Raw genomic sequence first — 23,048 nt, 5'->3', positions numbered from 1 at the left:
ACAAATATGTAGGCAAAATGGGACAAATAAAATTTTGGCAAAATTTTAAAGATAGAAAATATCGAAATTTTGGGTATTATTTTCGGCCATGTCAATTATTAACAATGGTGATTCACCAACTTCCAGTTTGAGTGCACCAAAAATATTTTCTAAAAAGTTGGCTCATTACCTGAAGTAAATATTATGCAAATTTCAGAAAAATTGTGGACCGGTAAATTTGTCGTTTAAAGGTCTTAATGAGGCAAGGTCTATTTTTAGCAGTATTACACCGTGGTTGCACCACGGCCCTTTTCAATCATAAAATTGAGAAAACAAAGAAACTAATTTCTTAATCTTATTTAATACTCATTAGTTACATTAAATTTAAATTAATATATGATTTTATAACCTATATATTGTAGAATAATCAAAATATTGAATCACAATAACAAAGTATTTCGGAATTTTTAGGGCATTATCATTCACTTTTCAAGCTAGATGATGATTGCAACTGCATTCTCAGAAATATTATTTTTATTTACAGCTGAAAGGCATATAAAGTAAAATAATAACAAAATCTAGAAAAAAATGGGTGGGAGTAGATTATTATGTAAGAGAATTAAGTTTTTACCAATTTTCACACATCCCGTATATTAGTGCATATATGTATAATGTTGTTGTTTTTTCAAAATATTGTGCTTTCAAAGTGTTGGCAATGACATCAAATCACACCATTACAAGTTTTTGTTTAAAAAAAATAGACAAATTGATATATGATTTTTTTTTCGTTCAAAAATGTATTAATTTTACTATATAAGTATTTCTTAGCAGTTTAATATTTAGATTGTTTAGAACATTTTGTGATCAATCAACTGAAGTTTAATTTCGAGGGTTTTTTTTTTTTAATTTTCTTTAGAATTTTCATGAATTCCATAAAAGTTAACTAAGAATTTTTTTTTCAGTTAAAAACATAACAGCATCTTTTATGGTTAATGAAACAGTCAAAAGTTTTTGAGGTCCACAGTTTAATTTTTCATAATTAGCTTTGTGTATCGTAAACACATCATACTATCAATCAAAATGGCATAAGGTTTATCATTTCAGGTAAAAAAATGATTTTATAAGAAACTTGGTTATCACAACATGAATTATACATGTCATGGGGATCCAAATAAATAAATTTATACGTGACACAAAGCTAAGTAACATAAAGTATATGCAATACACTGCATTTAAATGATTTCCAGTTTGATCAGACACTCTCAATTCCTGTTTGACGGTTTCTCCATTATCTCTGTACGATTAATACCATATCCGCCAATTAAGATTTTTAGAGATGTTTTTGTCCATATGGATTACTTTACAATTACTTATAAAACTCATATAATTCTAAACTCAAAGTCAGTTTATATAGTATTGAATAAAACGGTTTCATCGCCACACACTCTTTACCACGGGGATATACACCATGTTCATGTACTGTGATCGAAGCCTTTCTTTTGTGTCTATTACTCAGTAAAGCTGTTTAATTTTCTAATTATATAATAATACTAACATGGAATTCAAATATGATTATTGACAATAAAGATAAATCAAGTTTTGATGATCTACTTACAGGTAATGTCTATTTTCATTATTAAAACTGCTACATTCAGTTAGTTATTTTGCAAGATTAAAGAAGTATTTGTCATTAATGTATCTAAATCTGAAATGATACATCAATGAGTTTCCCGAAAAAAATAAACTTAAAATCTAAAACGATACGTTAAAGTGATGAGATTTACATTTTTAGCATGAATCAACATAAATGTTAATCAGAAGTGTTAGCCCTGCAAATAATTGAACTACTGTAGGTTTGTAACATGACCCGTGTAACCTGGTAACTCTTCCCTCTCAAACCACACAGTTACAGAATCCCATTTTAATCACTCTCTTCACTGTAAATATGCTCTATAATTACAAAATAAATCATTAGAACAGGACATATTAGTGAAGCTACTTCAAATGCAAAACAGCTTATTGTGGTCATAAAACACCCAAATGTTTTGTAATTTTGATTATGTAAAACTTAATTTTTCTACAAAGTATCACTAAATAAATCAATTTGAAATCATATCAAGCGTTACAGATGAGTATTGGATTATACATTAATGTTGACACCGTTAGATTCGTGATAAATGATCCAAAATAAGCATATTCTTAACATTATGTAACGTTACTAAAAATAGACCATACCATATTATAACCTTTAAACGACAAATTTACCGGTCCACAATTTTTCTGAAATTTTCATAATATTTACTTCAGGTAATGAGCCAACTTTTTAGAAAATATTTTTGGTGCACTCAAACTGGAAGTGGGTGAATCACCATTGTTAATAATTGACATGGCCGAAAATAACACCCAAAATTTTCGATATTTTCTGTCTTTAAAATGTAGCCAAAATTTTATTTGTCCCATTTTGCCTACGTATTTGTGATCATTATATGTAATTATTTATACTCTTCAGAAAATAATACAGTTTTATGACATAAAACATTATTTTTATACCATTTTGGATCAAAAAGGGAACCCTGTTCATACACCTCTACTGGGCAACATTAATTTGGCCATAGCACAGGCCCCTGGGACCTTTTGAATTTTTTTAATGTATTTCAAGGGTTTGCATTTATATTGCTACATATTACATTTAATTTCAATAAAATTGGTTCGTGGGCAAAATTCCATTGTTCGTGAAAGAGGTCCTTACAAAATTCTCTCCGTAAACTATGATTTACTAACTCCTGAAATAAAACGGGAAATATTACCTAATATTATATAATTTATCGCTACTGTATTTGGACGGCAGCCAAATTACAATTATAATTATTAGATTGAAAATTAAGACATTTATAATTCAATAGTTTTTTAAATATCTGAACAATTATTTCGGTTTTAACTTCCTTTACATAGGTAGTACACTCTCTGTCCGAGAATTGACATTTACTAGCTCATATATATCAGTTGCACGGAAATAGCACGTGACCGGGCGGTAGCCAAATAACAATTATAATTCAATTAATTTCATCAATTTCGGACGTTTAAAAATCAATAATTTTACTAATATCTGAACATTGATTTCGGTTTTAACTTCCTTTACATAGGTAGTACACTCTCTGTCCGAGAAATGACATTTACTAGCTCATATATATCAGTTGCATGGAAATAACACATGACCGGGCGGTAGCCAAATAACAATTATAATTAGATCGAAAATTAAGACATTTATAAAATCAATATTTTTACTAATATCTGAACAATTGTCTCGGTTTTAACTTCCTTTACATAGGTAGTACACTCTCTGTCCGAGAATTGACATCTACTAGCTCATATATATCAGTTGCACGGAAATAACACATGACCTGGAGGTAGCCAAATAACAATTATAATTCAATTAATTTCTTCAATTTCAGACAGGTTTTTTCCAGCTTTAGTTTCTTTTAAATTGAAATTACAAAATTCTCTCCGTAAACTACGATTTACTAACTCCTGAAATAAAACGGGAAATATTACCTATATTATATAACTTATCGCTACTGTATTTGGACGGCAGCCAAATAACAAATATAATTAGATCGATATTTAAGACTCTTCAATTCAATAGTTTTACTAATATCTGAACAATTGTCTCGATTTTCACTTCCTTTACATAGGTAGTACACTCTCTGTCCGAGAAATGACATTTACTAGCTCATATATATCAGTTGCACGGAAATAACACATGACCGGGCGGTAGCCAAATAACAATTATAATTCAATTAATTGCTTCAATTTCAGAAAGTTTCTTTCAAGTTTAGATTGTTTTACATTTAAATTACACATTCTGTCCGTAAACTACGATTTACTGACTCCCGAAATAAAACGGGAAATATTACCTATATCATATAATTTATCGCTACTGTATTTGGACGGCAGCCAAATAACAAATATAATTAGATCGATATTTAAGACACTTCAATTCGATAGTTTTACTAATATCTGAACAATTGTCTCGATTATCACTTCCTTTACATAGGTAGTACACTCTCTGTCCGAGAATTGACATCTACTAGCTCATATATATCAGTTGCACGGAAATAACACATGACCGGGCGGTAGGCAAATAACAATTATAACTCAATTAATTTCTTCAATTTCAGACAGGTTTTTTCCAGCTTTAGTTTCTTTTAAATTGAAATTACAAAATTCTCTCCGTAAACTACGATTTACTGACTCCCGAAATAAAACGGGAAATATTACCTATATCATATAATTTATCGCTACTGTATTTGGACGGCAGCCAAATTACAATTATAATTAGATTGAAAATAAAGACATTTATAATGCAATAGTTTTTTTAATATCTGAACAATTGTCTCGGTTGTAACTTCCTTTACATAGGTAGTACACTCTCTGTCCGAGAAATGACATTTACTAGCTCATATATATCAGTTGCACGGAAATAACATATGACCGGGCGGTAGCCAAATAACAATTATAATTCAATTAATTTCATCAATTTCAGAAAGGTTCTTTCAGGTTTAGATTGTTTTACATTTTAAATTACACATTCTGTCCGTAAACTACGATTTACTGACTACTGTATTTGGACGGCAGCCAAATAACAAATATAAATTAGATCGATATTTAAGACACTTCAATTCGATAGTTTTACTAATATCTGAACAATTGTCTCGATTATAACTTCCTTTACATAGGTAGTACACTCTCTGTCCGAGAATTGACAGTTACTAGCTCATATATATCATGTTGCACGGAAATAACACATGACCGGGCGGTAGCCAAATAACAATTATAATTAGATCGAAAATTAAGACATTTATAAATCAATAGTTTTACTAATATCTGAACAATTGTCTCGATTATCACTTCCTTTACATAGGTAGTACACTCTCTGTCCGAAAAATGACATTTACTAGCTCATATATATCAGTTGCACGGAAATAACACGTGACCGGGCGGTATGCAAATAACAATTACAATTCAATTAATTTAATCAATTTCACAGAGTTTTTTTTTCCAGATTTATTTTCTTTTACATTTAAATTACACATTTTCTCCGTAAACTACAATTTACTAACTCCTGAAATAGACCGGGCGGTGTTACCTATATTGTATACAATCAAAATTATTTTTATTCAAGACGCTGTAATTCAATGAATTTTACAAATATCTTTGGGTTTTTTCATGTATTTAATAGTTTTAATATTATCAGCATCAGACTGATTTTTTTAGTTCCGTTTACATATAAAATACGCCGTTTTACATATAAAATACGCATTCTGTCCGTAAGATGTGCGTGCATTTTCCAAAATTCATGGTACATGTAAATGGATAACTAAAATCATATACTATAAGTAATAGGACAAGTAGTTACCGTAATATAAAATTTCAAAGAATACATGTTTCAAATACATATATACATGCATAATACAAAAAAATCATATAGTTCAAATTGAGTGGAAAGATACAAGAACAATGACAAAACCGACGAAATTTTCTATATTATATTGATATATTATTACAGAAGAAAATTTTTATATAAAATAAAAAAAATATTCTGAAAGAAAGCGCAGACCCTAATAAATAGCATTGATTTGAGGATACCAATTTCAATTTCAATTTAAAAAAAACAATAATTGATATAATAAGTCTGACTAAATAAGCGCGCTTTCAAATGAGCTTGGACTTGCTTGCATATTGTACATTTTATCAAATATTCTATAAAGTCCTATTGTAGCTACCAGGGGTACAATTTCTGACCGTTTGATTGACATTCGTTGGAGACTAAAAGGATATTTTTGGTATATAATTATATAACATACCTGGACATCCTCGTGTATTCACAAAATGAATCTTGTACAGGCAATGACAGTAAACCGTCTTGTGAAGAATGATGAGAATGATGATGTCAATGTTGATGCTAAATAGCTGGTGAATATGAGATTCTGGTGATAACAGGAAATAGGATTCCAGGAAATATAACGTTCCTTCAACCACTAAGACAATGACGAGAAATCTTCTGATGTAGAATGATGCAATCACTCGTGATGCTCTATAGTTGATGAAAATGCTATAGGTAAAAAAGTCTTTCTACGAATTTGTAGTATTGATTGAAATGCCCTTTGTCCGTTTCCGATTGGTTTTCAATTGAAACGCGCAAGTCAGACATATTGGCACCACATCGGACTGACCGACTGGTGACAATAATTGTCATTTCATTATTAATCAGCAACTAACAACTAAAATATCTACTAACTAACATGTCACACAGGACACAAACAACAAGTAAACAATGCATGCCACTATTATCCAATATACGAGCATAAATGTATACACATTTAACACGAACGCAAACATGGCGCTTTAGTTTTAATATAAATCGAATTAAAACACAAAATATGACAATATACATGACAAGTGAAAAATTGCACAAATAATATTTCATTAAGATTACATTAAAATGTAAGACTGTGAAATACCAATGTGAAGTTAGTAAATTGACTCGAGATTTGGGATTTTTATTGGTTGTATTATTTAAACCTAAAAGAACATAGGCGGTATTCTATAATGTATGTAGTTATATATTGAGTTTGTTTTAATATTTTTTTCTGTAATGTCATCAAATAACATATGTTTGCCACTTTGATCTAATAACACCAAAAAAGTACCATATAACATATTCAGATATGAGAAAAAAATACATTATATTTTATAAAGAAGGGGCTTTTGTCCAGAGGGGCTTTTATCCTGAGGGGCTTTTGTTCGGAGGGGCTTTTATCCTATACTCATTTTGGGAAATGGGGTATATGAAAATATATTTGTGATAGACATTAGATCAGTTTGTATGGCATGACATGGGATTACTATTATAGATGTGATAGTCACCTGAGCTGGAAAAGACCCGTTACTCTAGTATTATAATCATTATCATTATATTATTTGTTTGTATATTTCATATCAAAATACTGATAATCTCTCTTCCCTTCTCTCTCTCTCTCTCTTTCTCCCCCCTTCTCTTCTCTCTCTCTCTCTCTCTCTAATAACGTTTATCTGCACTGTATAACTTAGGTCATCCATTTGCTTGTATACGTTAAAAAATAACGGGAACGGGCTTAATATAAGTTTTTTAACTAGTGCCCAATCCTTTTTGTATTGTAAAAATTGTAAATAAAATATGTTTAAATAAAAAAAATTGTTTCCATTCTTTCTTTTGATTTAAAGGTACTAAATCATTATATTTACATACATTTCTTTGGGTTTTTGACTTCCTACAAACGTGTCTCTATACCTGAAATTACAAAGTTTTCAAAATTACAAAACATTTTATTTGAACAATTTGGCAATGTTTATCAACGTTAAAGTATATCGCAAAAACGCAACCCGAAAAGTGTATCTGTCGGCATTGGCCTGTTTTTATAACGGAAAGAGATGAGTGCATTTTTAACGTTGCGAAGATCCATTTTCGTGAATTTTGCAAAGCCGTATAGTCTCCTCAATTTTCAATATTTTCACACTATTTTTTGGGCAAAATGGTAATATGTTAAGTATTTTGATGTTAACTTCCACTTTTAATGGTATTTGAGTGCAAGTAAATGCCCGGGCGGTATATATATATGTTCCCCGGGCGGTCTTACTATTTGCAATTAACAAGATTTACGATACGTGTGGGCGAGATCGTGAATTTTGTAAAGGCCGAACTCTTTCATTTTTTCAATTTTTTCACACTATTTTTTGGACAAAAAAATGTTTATATGTTAGGTATTTACCTGTTAACTACACTTTTATTGGTATTTGAATGCAAGTAAATGCCCGGGCGGTAAATATATGTTCCCCGGGCGGTCTTACATTTGCAAATAACAAGATTACGAATGGGTTGCGAGATCGTGAATTTTGTAAAGCCGTAACTCTTTCATTTTTCAATGTTTTCAAACTATTTTTTGTCAAAATGTTTATATGTTAAGTATTTAGCGGTTAACTACATTTTTAATGGTATTTGAGTGTAAGTAAATGCCCGGGCGGTAGATATGTGTTCCCCGGGCGGTCTAATATTTGCAAATAACAAAATTACGAACGTGTTGCGAGATCGTGAATTTTGTAAAGCCGTAACTCTTTCATTTTTTCAATATTTTCACACTATTTTTTGGCAAAATGTTTATATGTTAAGTATTTACCTATTAACTACACTTTTAATGGTATTTGAGTGTAAGTAAATGCCCGGGCGATAGATATGTGTTCCCCGGGCGGTCTTATATTTGCAAATAACAAGATTACGAACGTGTTGCGAGATCGTGAATTTTGTAAAGCCGTAACTCTTTCATTTTTCAATATTTTCACACTATTTTTTGGCAAAATGTTTATATGTTAAGTATTTACCTGTTAACTACACTTTTATTGGTATTTGAATGCAAGTAAATGCCCGGGCGGTAAATATATGTTTCCGGGCGGTCTTACATTTGCAAATAACAAGATTACGAATGGGTTGCGAGATCGTGAATTTTGTAAAGCCGTAACTCTTTCATTTTTCAATATTTTCAAACTATTTTTTGTCAAAATGTTTATATGTTACGTATTTTGATGTTAACTACATTTTTAATGGTATTTGAGTGTAAGTAAATGCCCGGGCGGTAGATATGTGTTCCCCGGGCGGTCTTATATTTGCAAATAACAAGATTACGAACGTGTTGCGAGATCGTGAATTTTGTAAAGCCGTAACTCTTTCATTTTTCAATATTTTCACACTATTTTTTGGCAAAATGTTTATATGTTAAGTATTTACCTGTTAACTACACTTTTATTGGTATTTGAATGCAAGTAAATGCCCGGGCGGTAAATATATGTTCCCCGGGCGGTCTTACATTTGCAAATAACAAGATTACGAATGGGTTGCGAGATCGTGAATTTTGTAAAGCCGTAACTCTTTCATTTTTCAATATTTTCAAACTATTTTTTGTCAAAATGTTTATATGTTACGTATTTTGATGTTAACTACATTTTTAATGGTATTTGAGTGTAAGTAAATGCCCGGGCGGTAGATATGTGTTCCCCGGGCGGTCTTATATTTGCAAATAACAAAATTACGAACGTGTTGCGAGATCGTGAATTTTGTAAAGCCGTAACTCTTTCATTTTTCAATATTTTCACACTATTTTTTGGGCAAAATGTTTATATGTTAAGTATTTACCTATTAACTACACTTTTAATGGTATTTGAGTGTAAGTAAATGCCCGGGCGGTAGATATGTGTTCCCCGGGCGGTCTTATATTTGCAAATAACAAGATTACGAACGTGTTGCGAGATCGTGAATTTTGTAAAGCCGTAACTCTTTCATTTTTCAATATTTTCACACTATTTTTTGTCAAAATGTTTATATGTTAAGTATTTACCTATTAACTACACTTTTAATGGTATTTGAGTGTAAGTAAATGCCCGGGCGGTAGATATGTGTTCCCCGGGCGGTCTTATATTTGCAAATAACAAGATTACGAACGTGTTGCGAGATCGTGAATTTTGTAAAGCCGTAACTCTTTCATTTTTCAATATTTTCACACTATTTTTTGGCAAAATGTTTATATGTTAAGTATTTACCTGTTAACTACACTTTTATTGGTATTTGAATGCAAGTAAATGCCCGGGCGGTAAATATATGTTCCCCGGGCGGTCTTACATTTGCAAATAACAAGATTACGAATGGGTTGCGAGATCGTGAATTTTGTAAAGCCGTAACTCTTTCATTTTTCAATATTTTCACACTATTTTTTGTCAAAATGTTTATATAATAAGTATTTAGCGGTTAACTACACTTTTAATGGTATTTGAGTGCAAGTAAATGCCCGGGCGGTAGATATATGTTCCCCGGGCGGTCTTATATTTGCAAATAACAAGATTACAACTCTTTCGTTTTTTAATGTTTCCATACTATATTTAGGCTAATTATCTATATATAATGTATCTATCTGAACTATACTTTCAACGAAGTTTGGATGAAAATAAATGGTCTTATATCTACAAATAACAACAATCAGGATTGCTTGCGTGATCGCTAAATTAGCGAAGCCATACCGCTTTCTTTTTTCAATATTTTCACACTACTCTTTGGCCAAATTATGCATGTGTTAGGTAATTACATGTAAACTATATTTGCATTGGTGTTGGTATGCAAATTAAAGCCCGGGCGGTCTTATATCTACAAATAACAAGATTACGGCTCTTCACTGAGGTTAGGTTGCGAGATCGCGAATTTCGCGAACCCGTACTTCTTTCGTTTTTCAATGTTTTCATGCTATTTTTGGTCTAAATTATTAATACGTTAGTTATCTATCTGTATACTATACTTTTAATGGTGTTTGAATGAAAATGAAAGCCCGGGCGGTCAATATGGATTCCCCGGGCGGTACCGGGCGGTGCCGGGCGGTGCCGGGCGGTACCGGGCAGTACCGGGCGGTACCGGGCTGTAATTAGTACGTTCCCATTAACGGAAGGGAAACTATGATAGTGACGGAGTAAATAGTTAACGGTACTCTGATTGGTTGAAATAATTAATGCGGGAGTTGTGAATGATGCTCGCATTTTGCGCCAAGAGTGTGGAGCCTTTCTAGACCTAGACGGCATCAACGAAAACCCTATCTAGAAATCATGATTGGCATTCAGCAACTAAATTTGGGTGAGGAAAGCATACATTTACAAAATTAATGTATCTTAGATGATTTAAATATGATAGGCTAGGCCTATGTCGAAATTGCAGGCTTTAGTTTGACTAAAAAATAATGTCGTGACTGTTCTGAATTTCACAAAGTACAGTAAATCTGATATATTAGGTCGACGAGCGCTGGTTTCTTTGAAGATATGAAAGAAATTACAGAAAATGTAATAAAGGCTAGACACAATATTTGATTCGGAAAATACGAATAAAAACTTTGCAATGTTGTATTTTTGGATTTTGTAGAAAACCGGGAGAGATGCTGCATTGTTCCAGAACTACTTCAAACAAAAGACTCCATCACTGTAAGATACACTACCATCAATATGTAATAATGGATAGATCTATTACACGAATAGAGTGATTTTTTTTAATTAAGTTGTTTTATGGTATCAATAGCATCATTATATTGTTTTGATTCAAAATTAAACAAATCATGGGGTCGCGTTTTGCTAATTTTTCTTGCTAATTGTAAGAGTCTTTGTGATAATTGCTAAAAAAACTACAGGTGAGCAATAAAGGGCCTTTGGGCCTCTTGTTTATTTCTGAACACTGATAATTAATATGATGGTGATATTTTCCCAATTTTTTAAAAACACTGATAATAATTTTCCAATTCAATATTTGCTCAGGTGAGGGTCCTTTTCCCAAAATAGCTTGCAAAAACCCTGTTTTCAATATATTTAAAAGTGGAAATGAGATTGTCACATTAAATTTATATGAAATAACAAATTAATAATTATTATCAAGAGGCTATGTATGATACATGTATATTGCATATGCCAGCTGAAGAACTGTACATTTTTGTAGGTGGCAGTCGAAGGGAATATTGGGAGTGGAAAATCTACATTCCTGCAGTACTTCAAAAAATTCCCTGAAGTTGAGGTATAATAATTAGTGAAACATTATAAGTGTAATGAATATAAATGTTTTTATATTTAAAAGTGGAAAATAGCATACTGTTACTTTTTAGCTCACCTGGCCCTTGGTGAGCTTATGTCATGGCTCAGCGTCCGTCGTCCGTCCGTCAACATTTCCTTTAAATCCCGACTGTTCTGACACCCCCGGGGAAGGAGGGGCGGGGCCCAATAGAGGAAATAGAGGTAAATCCTATAAATCACTACTTGTCCTAGAGTTCTACATGGATTGTAACCAAATTTGGCCACAAACATCCTTGGGGGAAAGGGGAACAGAACTTGTATAAATTTTGGCTCTGACCCCCTGGGGGCAGGAGGGGTGGGGCCCAATAGGGGAAATAGAGGTAAATCCTATAAATCGCTACTTGTCCTAGAGTTCTGCATGGATTGTAACCAAATTTGGCCACAAACATCCTTGGGGGAAAGGGAACAGAACTTGTATAAATTTTGGCTCTGACCCCCCGGGGGCAGGAGGGGCGGGGCCCAATAGGGGAAATAGAGGTAAATCCTATAAATCGCTACTTGTCCTAGAGTTCTGCATGGATTGTAACCAAATTTGGCCACAAACATCCTTGGGGGAAGGGGAACAGAACTTGTATAAATTTTGGCTCTGACTCCCTCGGGGCAGAAGGGGCGGGGCCAAATAGGGGAAATAGAGGTAAATCCTATAAATCGCTACTTGTCCTAGAGTTCTGCATGGATTGTAACCAAATTTGGCCACAAACATCCTTGGGGGAAGGGGAACAGAACTTGTATAAATTTTGGCTCTGACCCCCCGGGGGCAGGAGGGGCGGGGCCCAATAGGGGAAATATAGGTAAATCCTATAAATCGCTACTTGTCCTAGAGTTCTGCATGGATTGTAACCAAATTTGGCCACAAACATCCTTGGGGGAAGGGGAACAGAACTTGTATAAATTTTGGCTCTAACCCCCGGGGGCAGGAGCTCGAGGAGCGGGGCCCAATTGGGGAAATAGAAGTAAATCCTATAAATCGCTACTTGAGTTCTGCATGGATTGTAACCAAATTTGGCCACAAACATCGTTTGGGGAAAGGGAACAGAACTTGTATAAAGTTTGGCTCTGACACCCCGGGGGCAGGAAGGGATGGGGCCCAATAGTGTAAATAGAGGTAAATCGCTACTTTTCCTAGAGTTCTGCATGGATTGTGACCAAATTTGTCAAAAACACCCATGGAGGAAGGGGAACAGAACTTGTATAAAGTTTAGCTCTGACCCCCCCGGGGCAGGAGGGGCGGGGCCAATAGGGAAATAAGAGGTAAATATTCGAATTCCTTCAGAAAAGAAACAATGAACCTGTATTTAGAACATTACTTGGCATTACAAACCAACCAGGTGGGGACCGATACAGGCCCTCTGGGCCTCTTGTTTAAGTTAATGCTAAATTTTAAACAACAAGTGAAAGGTTCGCTCGCGGATTAGTTGAGATTTTTCCTCCCTTTGCTGATCAATCACATTCCGGTCAAAGTATAAAAGGGATTTTAAGTTAGTTATAGTTATTATCATTAATTAACTTAATCTAGTACAGTATAGCTGTTAACAAAATAAAAATCTAAAGCATTAATTTATAACTGTACTTTGATTGTGATTGCCTTTTATCATCAGGTAATACCTGAACCAGTCAACAAGTGGAAGGATGTGGATGGCTTCAATACACTGGTGAGAATATCGTAAACTGAGATATTTTAACGTCGGAAAAATTTAGTGTTTTTTTTAGGTCACCTGAGACGAAGTCTCAATGACCTATTCTAATCGCCTTTTGTCGTCATGCGCCGTGTGTCCGTAAACAATTTACATTTCCAACTTCTCCAAAACTGCTGAAGCAAATTCAATGAAATTTTGCACAAACCTTCTAAGGCATAAGGCCAATCAAAATTGTGAATTATATAGCCCCCACCCCCCAAGGGCTATTGGAGGGGCCAAAAGGGCTAAATTTCTTAAAATTTCAAAAATTCTTCTCCACTCGCAGGATGTGGTAGAATCAAAGTAGTCTTCATAGATTGAAAGGTCCCAATTAAATAAGGCCTTCTACAAAAATTTTGAATTTCATAGCCTGCGGGGTCTCAGATTTTTTCCCTGGGGAGGGGTCAAATTTACTATAGTTTATATAGAGAAAAAAACCAAATTCATGAGCATTATTTGCTCAATTTTCATAGGAAATGAGTCAAACTTGGTTAGATTTATTGGCCTAAGATAGCAGTTTAACATTAAATCCATCTAGGTCCTAGCTGACCCCCAGGAACCAGAGGGGCGGGGCCATAAATTCAAATGAATTCAAAGATATGATGGAACCAAATACTCTCTATATTTTAAAAGGTCTCAAGGCCCTCTTCAATATTTGTGGCTCTGTGGTCTCAGGGATGCTGATCAATTTGATAAAAATTTTGAAAGATTGTCGCTGGGCCAACTGTGTGGTCAATTTTGGTGTGTTTAATCTTTGGCACTTTCATGGCAAACACCAAAATGAACCAAATTTGGTACATCACGTGAAAGAATACAGGATTCTGATTGGCTACACACAGGCGGGCACTATTGAAGTGGTGCGATATTGTAATTTGTAATTTCTATGTAGGATCTGATGTTTAATTATTTGTAATTTCTATGTAGGATCTGATGTTTAATCATTTGTAATTTCAATGTAGGATCTGATATTTAATCATTTGTTATTTCTATGTAGGATCTGATGTATAATCATTTGTAATTTCTATGTAGGATCTGATGTTTAATCATTTGTAATTTCTGTGTAGGATCTGATGTTTAATCATTTGTAATTTCTATGTAGGATCTGATGTTTAATCATTTGTAATTTCTATGTAGGATCTGATGTTTAATCATTTGTAATTTCTATGTAGGATCTGATGTTTAACCATTTGTAATTTCTATGTAGGATCTGATGTTTAATTATTTGTAATTTCTATGTAGGATCTGATGTTTAACCATTTGTAATTTCTATGTAGGATCTGATGTTTAATCATTTGTAATTTCTGTGTAGGATCTGATGTTTAATCATTTGTAATTTCTATGAAGGATCTGATGTATAAAGATGCTTCCCGCTGGAGCCTGGCATTCCAGTCCTATGTACAACTCACAATGGCAGAGGGACATAAAAAAAATAAGGTCTGTTTATATCTGTATATCTCTGTCTGGGATCCATCAATTTAGGGGTTTGCTTTTAAATCCTTTTCACTGTTTAAATTTGATAAGCTATCCCAGATTAGATACTCGGCTCACTTCGAGTCTTTAGTATGAATTATATATACAACATATCAAAGAAACACAATTTTAACAATGCATGACAATTTATTGACTCGTGCCCTATCCGTTTTTAGCCAAACATAGCTGCGCCTTCTACCACTGCGCAACATCCACTGTAGCGCAGGTATGTTTGGCTAGGCGATTGGGTGCCGTAGATCGTGATTTCAAGGCCCGGATAGGGTATGAGTCAATAAATTGTCATGCTTTGTTAAATTATGTTTCTTTGGTATTTTACATTATATATATACATGTAGACTAACAGGAAAAAACTTCTATGGTAGGTGATCACCCTCATTAGAATTACATTCCCATTGCATGATTGTAAAAGGCAATTAGATTGGGGACCTTTTGTTTTCTGTCCTTCCTAAAACCGTATTTTTTCTAATGGAATTTTCGTAAATGGGGGGGGGGAGCATTTCATAGAACACAATTTTGAACTCAAAAGTTTGTCAGATAAACCATATCAAATACACCTATACTGCCATCGGTGTTGTAAGTTCAGGGGTTTCTTTATCTTTCAGGAGAGGCGGTACAAATTGCAATTTCAGGGGGTACTTTTCTATACCATCTGTATATATGCAGCTATCTAAATGTAGTTTAAGCCCAATATTGGCCTGATGTTGAAACCCCTGAAGTTCATTTTTGAAACATTGTGAAACAAATCAAAAGATTTTCTTGGTCTGGATGTTTGAAAATGCATTCACATTTCATAACTCACCCGCCGGTAGTATGTGATCGGAAGAGAGGTTAAGAGAGTCAAAATTGAATTCATGTAAACTGGAAATTCTGCTTCTAGTTGTTATGGATAAATCAAAATTAACTAGTCAGCCTGCAGTTGCTTTGTAAGTGTATGAAAATAGCGGCGGGTTATGAAGTCTTACAATCACTGTGCCTAAACTGTTTTTGAGAATTACACTAGTATTATGCGGATACGGCAAATTATCTTTATAATAGTGAAAATTAATGTAAACATCAACTGCATTGAAACACTTTGGTAGGTACTATGTTTGTAGCTTTTAAATTTATTCATTGTGTTTCTTAATTTTCTTTAGAACAAAAGTGTCAAGATGATGGAAAGGTCACTGTTCAGTGCGAGAAACTGCTTTGTTGAAAATCTCTACAAAGGGTATTTAATTTTTTGGTTTTCTCCTTGCTCATGTTACTTTGAAATAAGTTTGTGAAAGTAAACTCAAAACTCAGAATCTACACAAAATGTCTCTTGTTTGTGCAGGTAATTGTTGACAATGTTTATACATAACATTCTATTACTTAAATTTCAGTTTAATTCGTTCTGTCTGTTAAATCTGTAATTTATTTGTCTATATAATTTTGACTGTTAAGGCTCTTTCTTGGGCTGATAAAGAATGAGTGTAACATTTAAGATTTGATCTGTATACGTAGTGGTCTGATGCCAGAGGTGGACTACGCAATCCTGTCAGAGTTTTATGGCTGGATAACGGAGAAACGAGGACACAAATATAGATTTGATTGGTATGTGAAGTGTACAATATTGTATCACATTATCAGCCTGATATGCAGTGACTTTGCCCTGTAATGTTTTTCAATTTAGGTCATCTGACCTATATATATAGCCATCGTGCTTCATCCGCTGTTGTACACATCAGTTACATTTCATTCATTCAGACAACTTCTTCTGAATAACCGATTGTACCGTGGTACCCATATTGGGCCTGTAGCATGGTTGAATGAAGTGCTTCCAAGTTTGTTCAAATGAATGACCTTGACCTTAAGGGACTATAATAACTTTGGATCATTTCATAGGGTCTTTATAATTTCCTCTTGATGAAACATTTTTAACAAAAACAAAATGGTTACAATAAAATATCTGACAGTACTTTTTAACAGAAAAAAATATTTTTTCTTTTTATCATTTCAGAATCCAAAATGTTTTAATTCTTGCCATATCTCTTATACACCAAAAATTTAAAAGGACTTATACACCAAAAGTTTAAAGGGACTTATACACCAAAAGTTAAAGGGGGCAATTCAGTCTATTACATTAAAATTTGCACATACAAATGTATATCGAAAACAAAACAGTTGTAATGAAAGTGACATTGATTGGTTTTAGTGTGATATGCCAGAAAAGCACACTGTGTTGAAATGTGTGTGAAATGTACGTATTACGGTATACAAACTCGCTTGCTGTCAGCCATTACACATTGTGGTCAGATGTCTTGTATACCAAGCTCTGACCCTTGCTAATGGAGTAAAATAACTTTTGTCTTGAACCACTCAAATCGCTCATACAGTTTTGTGGTAACCATATTATGTGCATGCTCCTGTCAAAAAAAAACATACAGTTTTGTGGTAACCGTATTATGTGCATGCTCCTGTCTAAAAAAACATACAGTTTTGTGGTAACCGTATTATGTGCATGCTCCTGTCTAAAAAAACATACAGTTTTGTGGTAACCATATTATGTGCATGCTCCTGTCTAAAAAACAATTTCATCAACTCCTTAATAGTTATGTATTGCATTTGTATAACTATGTAACATTTGCTCGGGTACAAGTGCAGTGTACATATTGTACCTGCTGAATGGTATTGTTACATAATTTTGAATTTCAACTGTTTCTATTAAAATACTTTGACACAATGTCATGGATTTCTTTTTCAATATTTTAGGTTTATATGTTTCATAAGAAATGTAGAACAATACATTCGTGCCATAATTTTCTTAGTGGTTATGTAACAGAATAAGCCTGACTTAATTTGATTTGTCCCTTTAACATTTTGAAAGTGAAACACAATTATGCCACACTTTATTTCAGTGTATCTGCGTGCAAAACCAGAAGTGTGTCAGAACAGGATCCGAATGCGGAACAGAGCCGAGGAAAAGGGAGTTCCTATTGTAAGATTGATATTATATTTTTATACACATGATAACTAGGTCACTATACACTGGATTTGTAAAATGGCCAATGACTAATTTAGTTTTGGGTTAATTTGTCTCAACTTTCATATGTAGCTTTATCTATGTCTCTAGTTGTGAATATTACATTTTGCAAACAATCGGTCAACCAGCAATCTAATTAAAATTAGACTTGTAATTCCGCTCCACTACAATACTCTACGTTATATGCTCCAATACAAGATCTAACGATGTCCCGTTCGAGGTCACCTCAGCATGACCTCTGGCCTAGAATCGGAACATCTCGGGACGTACTATTATCCGTTTACACTTCTGAACGAATCAACCACACCGAAGATTCCGTAGGCAACCCGCTGATTGGCTAACCATAGGGGTCATGCTGAGGTGACCCTGAACCGGGCATCGTTAGATCTTGGATTGGAGTGTAACGTAGAGTATCGTAGTGGAGCGGAATTACAGATCTAATTTTAATTAGATTGGGTCAACCAGATGCATGGCTGACAAACCATCATTGTGGATTATGATAGTTGAATTTTGTTATCACTATTTTTCAGAAAGTACTGAAGAGATCTTTCTCAAACGTCATATGTAGGTTCCCCCAATTAGGACCTTGTTCATATCACCTTTGAGGACCCATCAGTCATCAAGATGGCCGACAGGCAGCCATCTTGGATTTTGATAGTTGAAGTTTGTTATTTCTCAGAAAGTACTGATGAAGGGATCTGCCTCAAATTTCATATGTAGGTTCTCTTGGGACCCTAGTTGTGCATATTGCATTTTGGGATTAATCTGTCAGCAAGATGGCTGACATGCCGCCATTTTGGATTTTGATAGTTAAAGTTAAAAAAAAAAAAAAAAACAGATAAAAGGTCCCTCTTTTCCATTGTCAGACATAGATAATTCTTGGGCGCAATATCCCTCTGGGATCTCTTGTTTATATTTTTATTTCTTCATTGATTTTACTTCACTCATCTTGTGATACTTACCTCTCAATATTTTCCTTTTATTTGCCATTTGGAATTATGGGGCCGAAATTCACTCCAAATCATTCTAAAAAAGCTCTAGAATTATGTACATGAGGACAGTCTGATCCAGAAGGCAAAAACAAATTCAAATTTTATAAGCCGTATTTTCCATTTTAGGATTACCTGAAGTCACTTCACTCTTTACATGAAGACTGGCTCATAGAGGAGAACAAATTCAAGCTTCCTGCCCCCCTCTTGGTAAGTCCCATACTAACCAAAGTTTCTATGACCAAATAGGGGTGATGATTATCAGGGTCCCATGGCCAGGAGCACGTGCCAGTTGGTTTTCTTTTCTCAGAAGTTCTGCTTCCTATAATGGTGGGTGTTCTCCATTGTCAGTGAATTAAACTCAATGAAAAAAATTCCCTGGTTCCTCTATTGGTTTAATTTGCTAGTGGCATAATATGGAAAGAAATATTGGTTCTAAAAAGAAACGTATATCAGACAGCAGGTTTGTATTCACTATTAAATAACTTTTTCTCTATTTTAGATTATTGATGCCAACCACGACATTGCAGATTTGTATCCCAAGTTTGAAGAAGCAAAAGATGAAATATTCGCAAAATTATCCTGATGATCGTCTGATGTTGAATTATATATTGTATTTAAACTTTGCTGGTATGATAAGTAAGATTATTTTTGTGCTTACTCTTGCATGAAATATGAGACAAAAATGATGTACTGGTAAATTATTGCTATGAAAATTAATATGTTGAAGCAAGAATTTTATCACTTGATCTATCTATATATATGTTGACAGCTGTTGATGTTAGCTTCATGATATTGCTCCATTTTGGCACTAGAAGTTAGAGCAGTGCAGTGGAATATGTGTATGGTTTAGTCCCTTTTTAGCCCCCAGATCCATCAATTTTTTGAAGTAAGTTTTAAGAAATTAAGTTAATTGTTATGTTTCAACTATTTAGTACATCCCTGATTCAATTTTAGTGGCATATTTCTCATTTTGCAGCATTAGATGACATGGTAACCATCTAAAATATGCATAAATTATCAGCTAATTTGAATATTTTCTCGTTTTTTGCCTATTTTTGATAATTTTGTCTAAGAAACAATAAAATGCAATCATGAACAAACAAATAATGACTGAGAATATGTAAAGCACCTTAGATACATCTCTAGAAGAACAAATATTCACTGAAAATATGTAAAGCACCTTAAATGCATCTCTGGAAGAAATTAAATTAATGATGCACTCTGGTGTCTAGATGAAAAACTTGTCAAAATTTCCATGATTTTATACCTGTTTAGAATGGTTACCATAACAACTGCAGCCCCAATGATAGACTCATCATTACACCTATTGCATCACGGATGTACTTGATATATTTGAAATTCAGCAATTAAATCATTTTGGCCATTACAGTCCTTTGGTGAATATTTTAAATGCATGTAGATACCAGAAATCAATCTACAATTTTGTGTTACATTTTGATTATTCATATCAACTTATAAATTGTAAACCACTTAAGTTATTCACGTCATCATCATTTTCAGCTTTTTCGTGAGTACATACTGCATGGCCAAATGTTGTTCAGTAGTTAATTTCACAAAAACGTCTTGTTTACCATGTTGATATGTGTTATAAACATCAAAGAACCATTGACACTTTCCGTCCACGATACCTTGTGTTCCAGTATTCTGTCTTTGCATATTACAGAGTTAGCCTCTTTGCGGGTAGGTATCGATTATTACATCATTATTTCGTGAGAGCAATTTACGTCGTTTTCTCCCAAAAGTATGATGTTACGCTTGCAAACACATGACGTCACAATCAATACCTACCCGCAAGGGAAGATAACTCTGTAATGCATGTATGCAAATACTGAATATGACATGCAGATCAATTTCACCCATCATTCGGATCATATTGTAAGCTTACTTTACTATACTTACAAAAATTTAAACATCAAAAAAGTTTTTTGGTGGCAACACTGAGAGCTTCAGATTAAAACTTGTAATACTATATCGTGTAAATAGGTAGTAAATGATCATCGAGGTTTGTCGATAGTAAGGAGCAATGTGAATATGCCTGTAGATATTGAGTTATTTGCGAAATTTGTATTTGAGTGGTCGTGAGAAATTGCACAAAAATTTGTATTTTACTAAAGACAAAGTGGTGTATAGTATGCTACTCATTACTTTGGATATAATTATTGATTTTTTTCATTTTTTTTTTTTCATTTTTAATCAAAATTGTGGGTCCAATTAAATTGCCATATAACTACTATAGCAATATAACTCCCTCATGTTCGAGGCTTTAACTATGATTTGTTCATTTGAGTCTTATCTACATTTAAATTCATGGCATGCAAAATTGGGGTATTGTTTTGAGTGCTGTATAGCAGTGGCAGATCCAGATGTTTTTTAGGAGGGCTTCGGTATCCACCGAAATGGGGGATATTAATTTGGGTTTGTCCATCTGTCTGTCTGTCTCTCTGTAACGCTTTGGTTTCTGTGCAATAACTGTCACAAATCAAAGTGATTATTTTTTAACTTGGTCACAAGGTTAAATGTGCCAAGGGCTCAGATGAGTTCGCCTGTCATTTTCATCTGACCATATTTGGCTCAGTTATGGCCCTTTGATTAACGAAAAATGGCATTTTCGATTGTTTTGTTTTAATAACTCTCCCAAAATTTCTCGAAAGTTAGTAACATGGTTAAATGTCTCAGAGCCTTGGCCAAGTTCGCTGGGCACTTTCATTGGGCCCTATTTGGCGTAGTTATGGGCCTTTGATTAATGAAAGCAGGGGATATAAATTCCATGAACTTGCTTGTTTTCTTTTAAATTCATGCATTTTTTTTCCAACTTTTTTCTCATTTTTTACACTCATGGAAGCCATACAGAAATGTTCTGGATCTGGCACTTAATAAATACCACTGGATCTAGCACTATAGCTACCACCAGCTGATTATATAGTTGTAGCAGGTATGTAAAAAAAAAACTCCTTTTAATTCTCTGGAATATTCATTTTAATGAAATAGATATTTTATTTTTGATTTAACAAAATGTTTAATATATTAAACAGTCTGCTTACTGATTTTTTTAATTAGATGTGTTAAAAACTTTTCTTTTTTTTTTTAAACGCACACAAGCATTCATTATTTTACAAAATTGTTTTACTGTGAAATATTTTACACCTACCCGTACAATTTTATTTAGATTTATCAATCTGATGTAACTGTATTTTTTACTGTAATAGTGCTATTACCTATTCATTCCTTTCAAATTTTACATCTAAAATATGATATTTTTCTTTTAAGATATCACATTGTTCATTGTGGAACCTTTTTAAAAGATACTGGTAATTTGATACAGTAGAAATTCTTTCTTTTTAGCTTTTCTTTCTTTTGTTCCCCTACATGGGAATGTTAATGTATACGTAACTTGCTTTTTTATTATAACTGTACAGTGCTTAATTATTTATCATATTTTATCACTAATGTCTATTATCTGTAAAATGTATCCTGAACTTTGTTCAGGTTTTTTTTTTTTTTTTTTTTGGCCGAATCAATATGATGAGTATTTTGATTGTTAAGCAGTGTAGTGGACTGGACTGGACTATCTCATTTAATCAAAAAATTGTCTGGAATCTTATATGAATTGTGAAATTATGGATGTATGTGGATTTGACCTCCAATTTTTGTTCATTACAATGCATTGTATTTTATTTTTGCCATCATTTTGTCTCTCTTTACATTGCTGCTCTGTGATAAAGCAACTTGCGTGAATGTCCAAGTATTATTTGATTTGTCTGTACATACTGTACCTTCTCAGTTATATAAAACTGACCAATATATTCACAGCATCATGAGACCCTTCATCAATTCTTTCCTGGCTTGAAAAATGAAGTGCAAGACAAATGCCACTCTAGACAAAAGCCCTTCCAGACTAACTTTAATCTTCAAATCGGTGGTTGTTCAACATAGGCGCAGAAATGTACATGTAATTACCTAACCCCCTTAGCCTTCTAGCTGATACTCCTCATCCATCAATAAAGCTCGGATGAGGGTGGGGGATTTCCCTCTATGATTTTTTGTATCATTAATACATAGAAATTGTAACTTTTTTTAAGGATAAACTTTAATAGATTTTTTTGTGATGGAGATAGAACACTTTGTAAATGTATTATGCAAACATGAATAATGTTTTGTTAATTATATATTTACTGCAATGAATTTTTGATATTTTTTAAAAAAATAAAT

At 33.4% G+C, this 23,048-nt stretch overlaps 1 pseudogene; it reads left to right on the top strand.

Moving 5' to 3' along the window:
- Window positions 1–10,561: 10,561 nt before the first annotated feature.
- LOC138313748 (thymidine kinase 2, mitochondrial-like) lies at window positions 10,562–21,892 on the top strand (annotated as a pseudogene).
- The last annotated feature ends 1,156 nt before the right edge of the window (window positions 21,893–23,048 follow it).

Source organism: Argopecten irradians, unplaced genomic scaffold (assembly GCF_041381155.1).
Source record: "Argopecten irradians isolate NY unplaced genomic scaffold, Ai_NY scaffold_0881, whole genome shotgun sequence".
NCBI classification, from domain to species: domain Eukaryota; kingdom Metazoa; phylum Mollusca; class Bivalvia; order Pectinida; family Pectinidae; genus Argopecten; species Argopecten irradians.
This window is presented reverse-complemented; position numbering and strand designations above follow the sequence as displayed.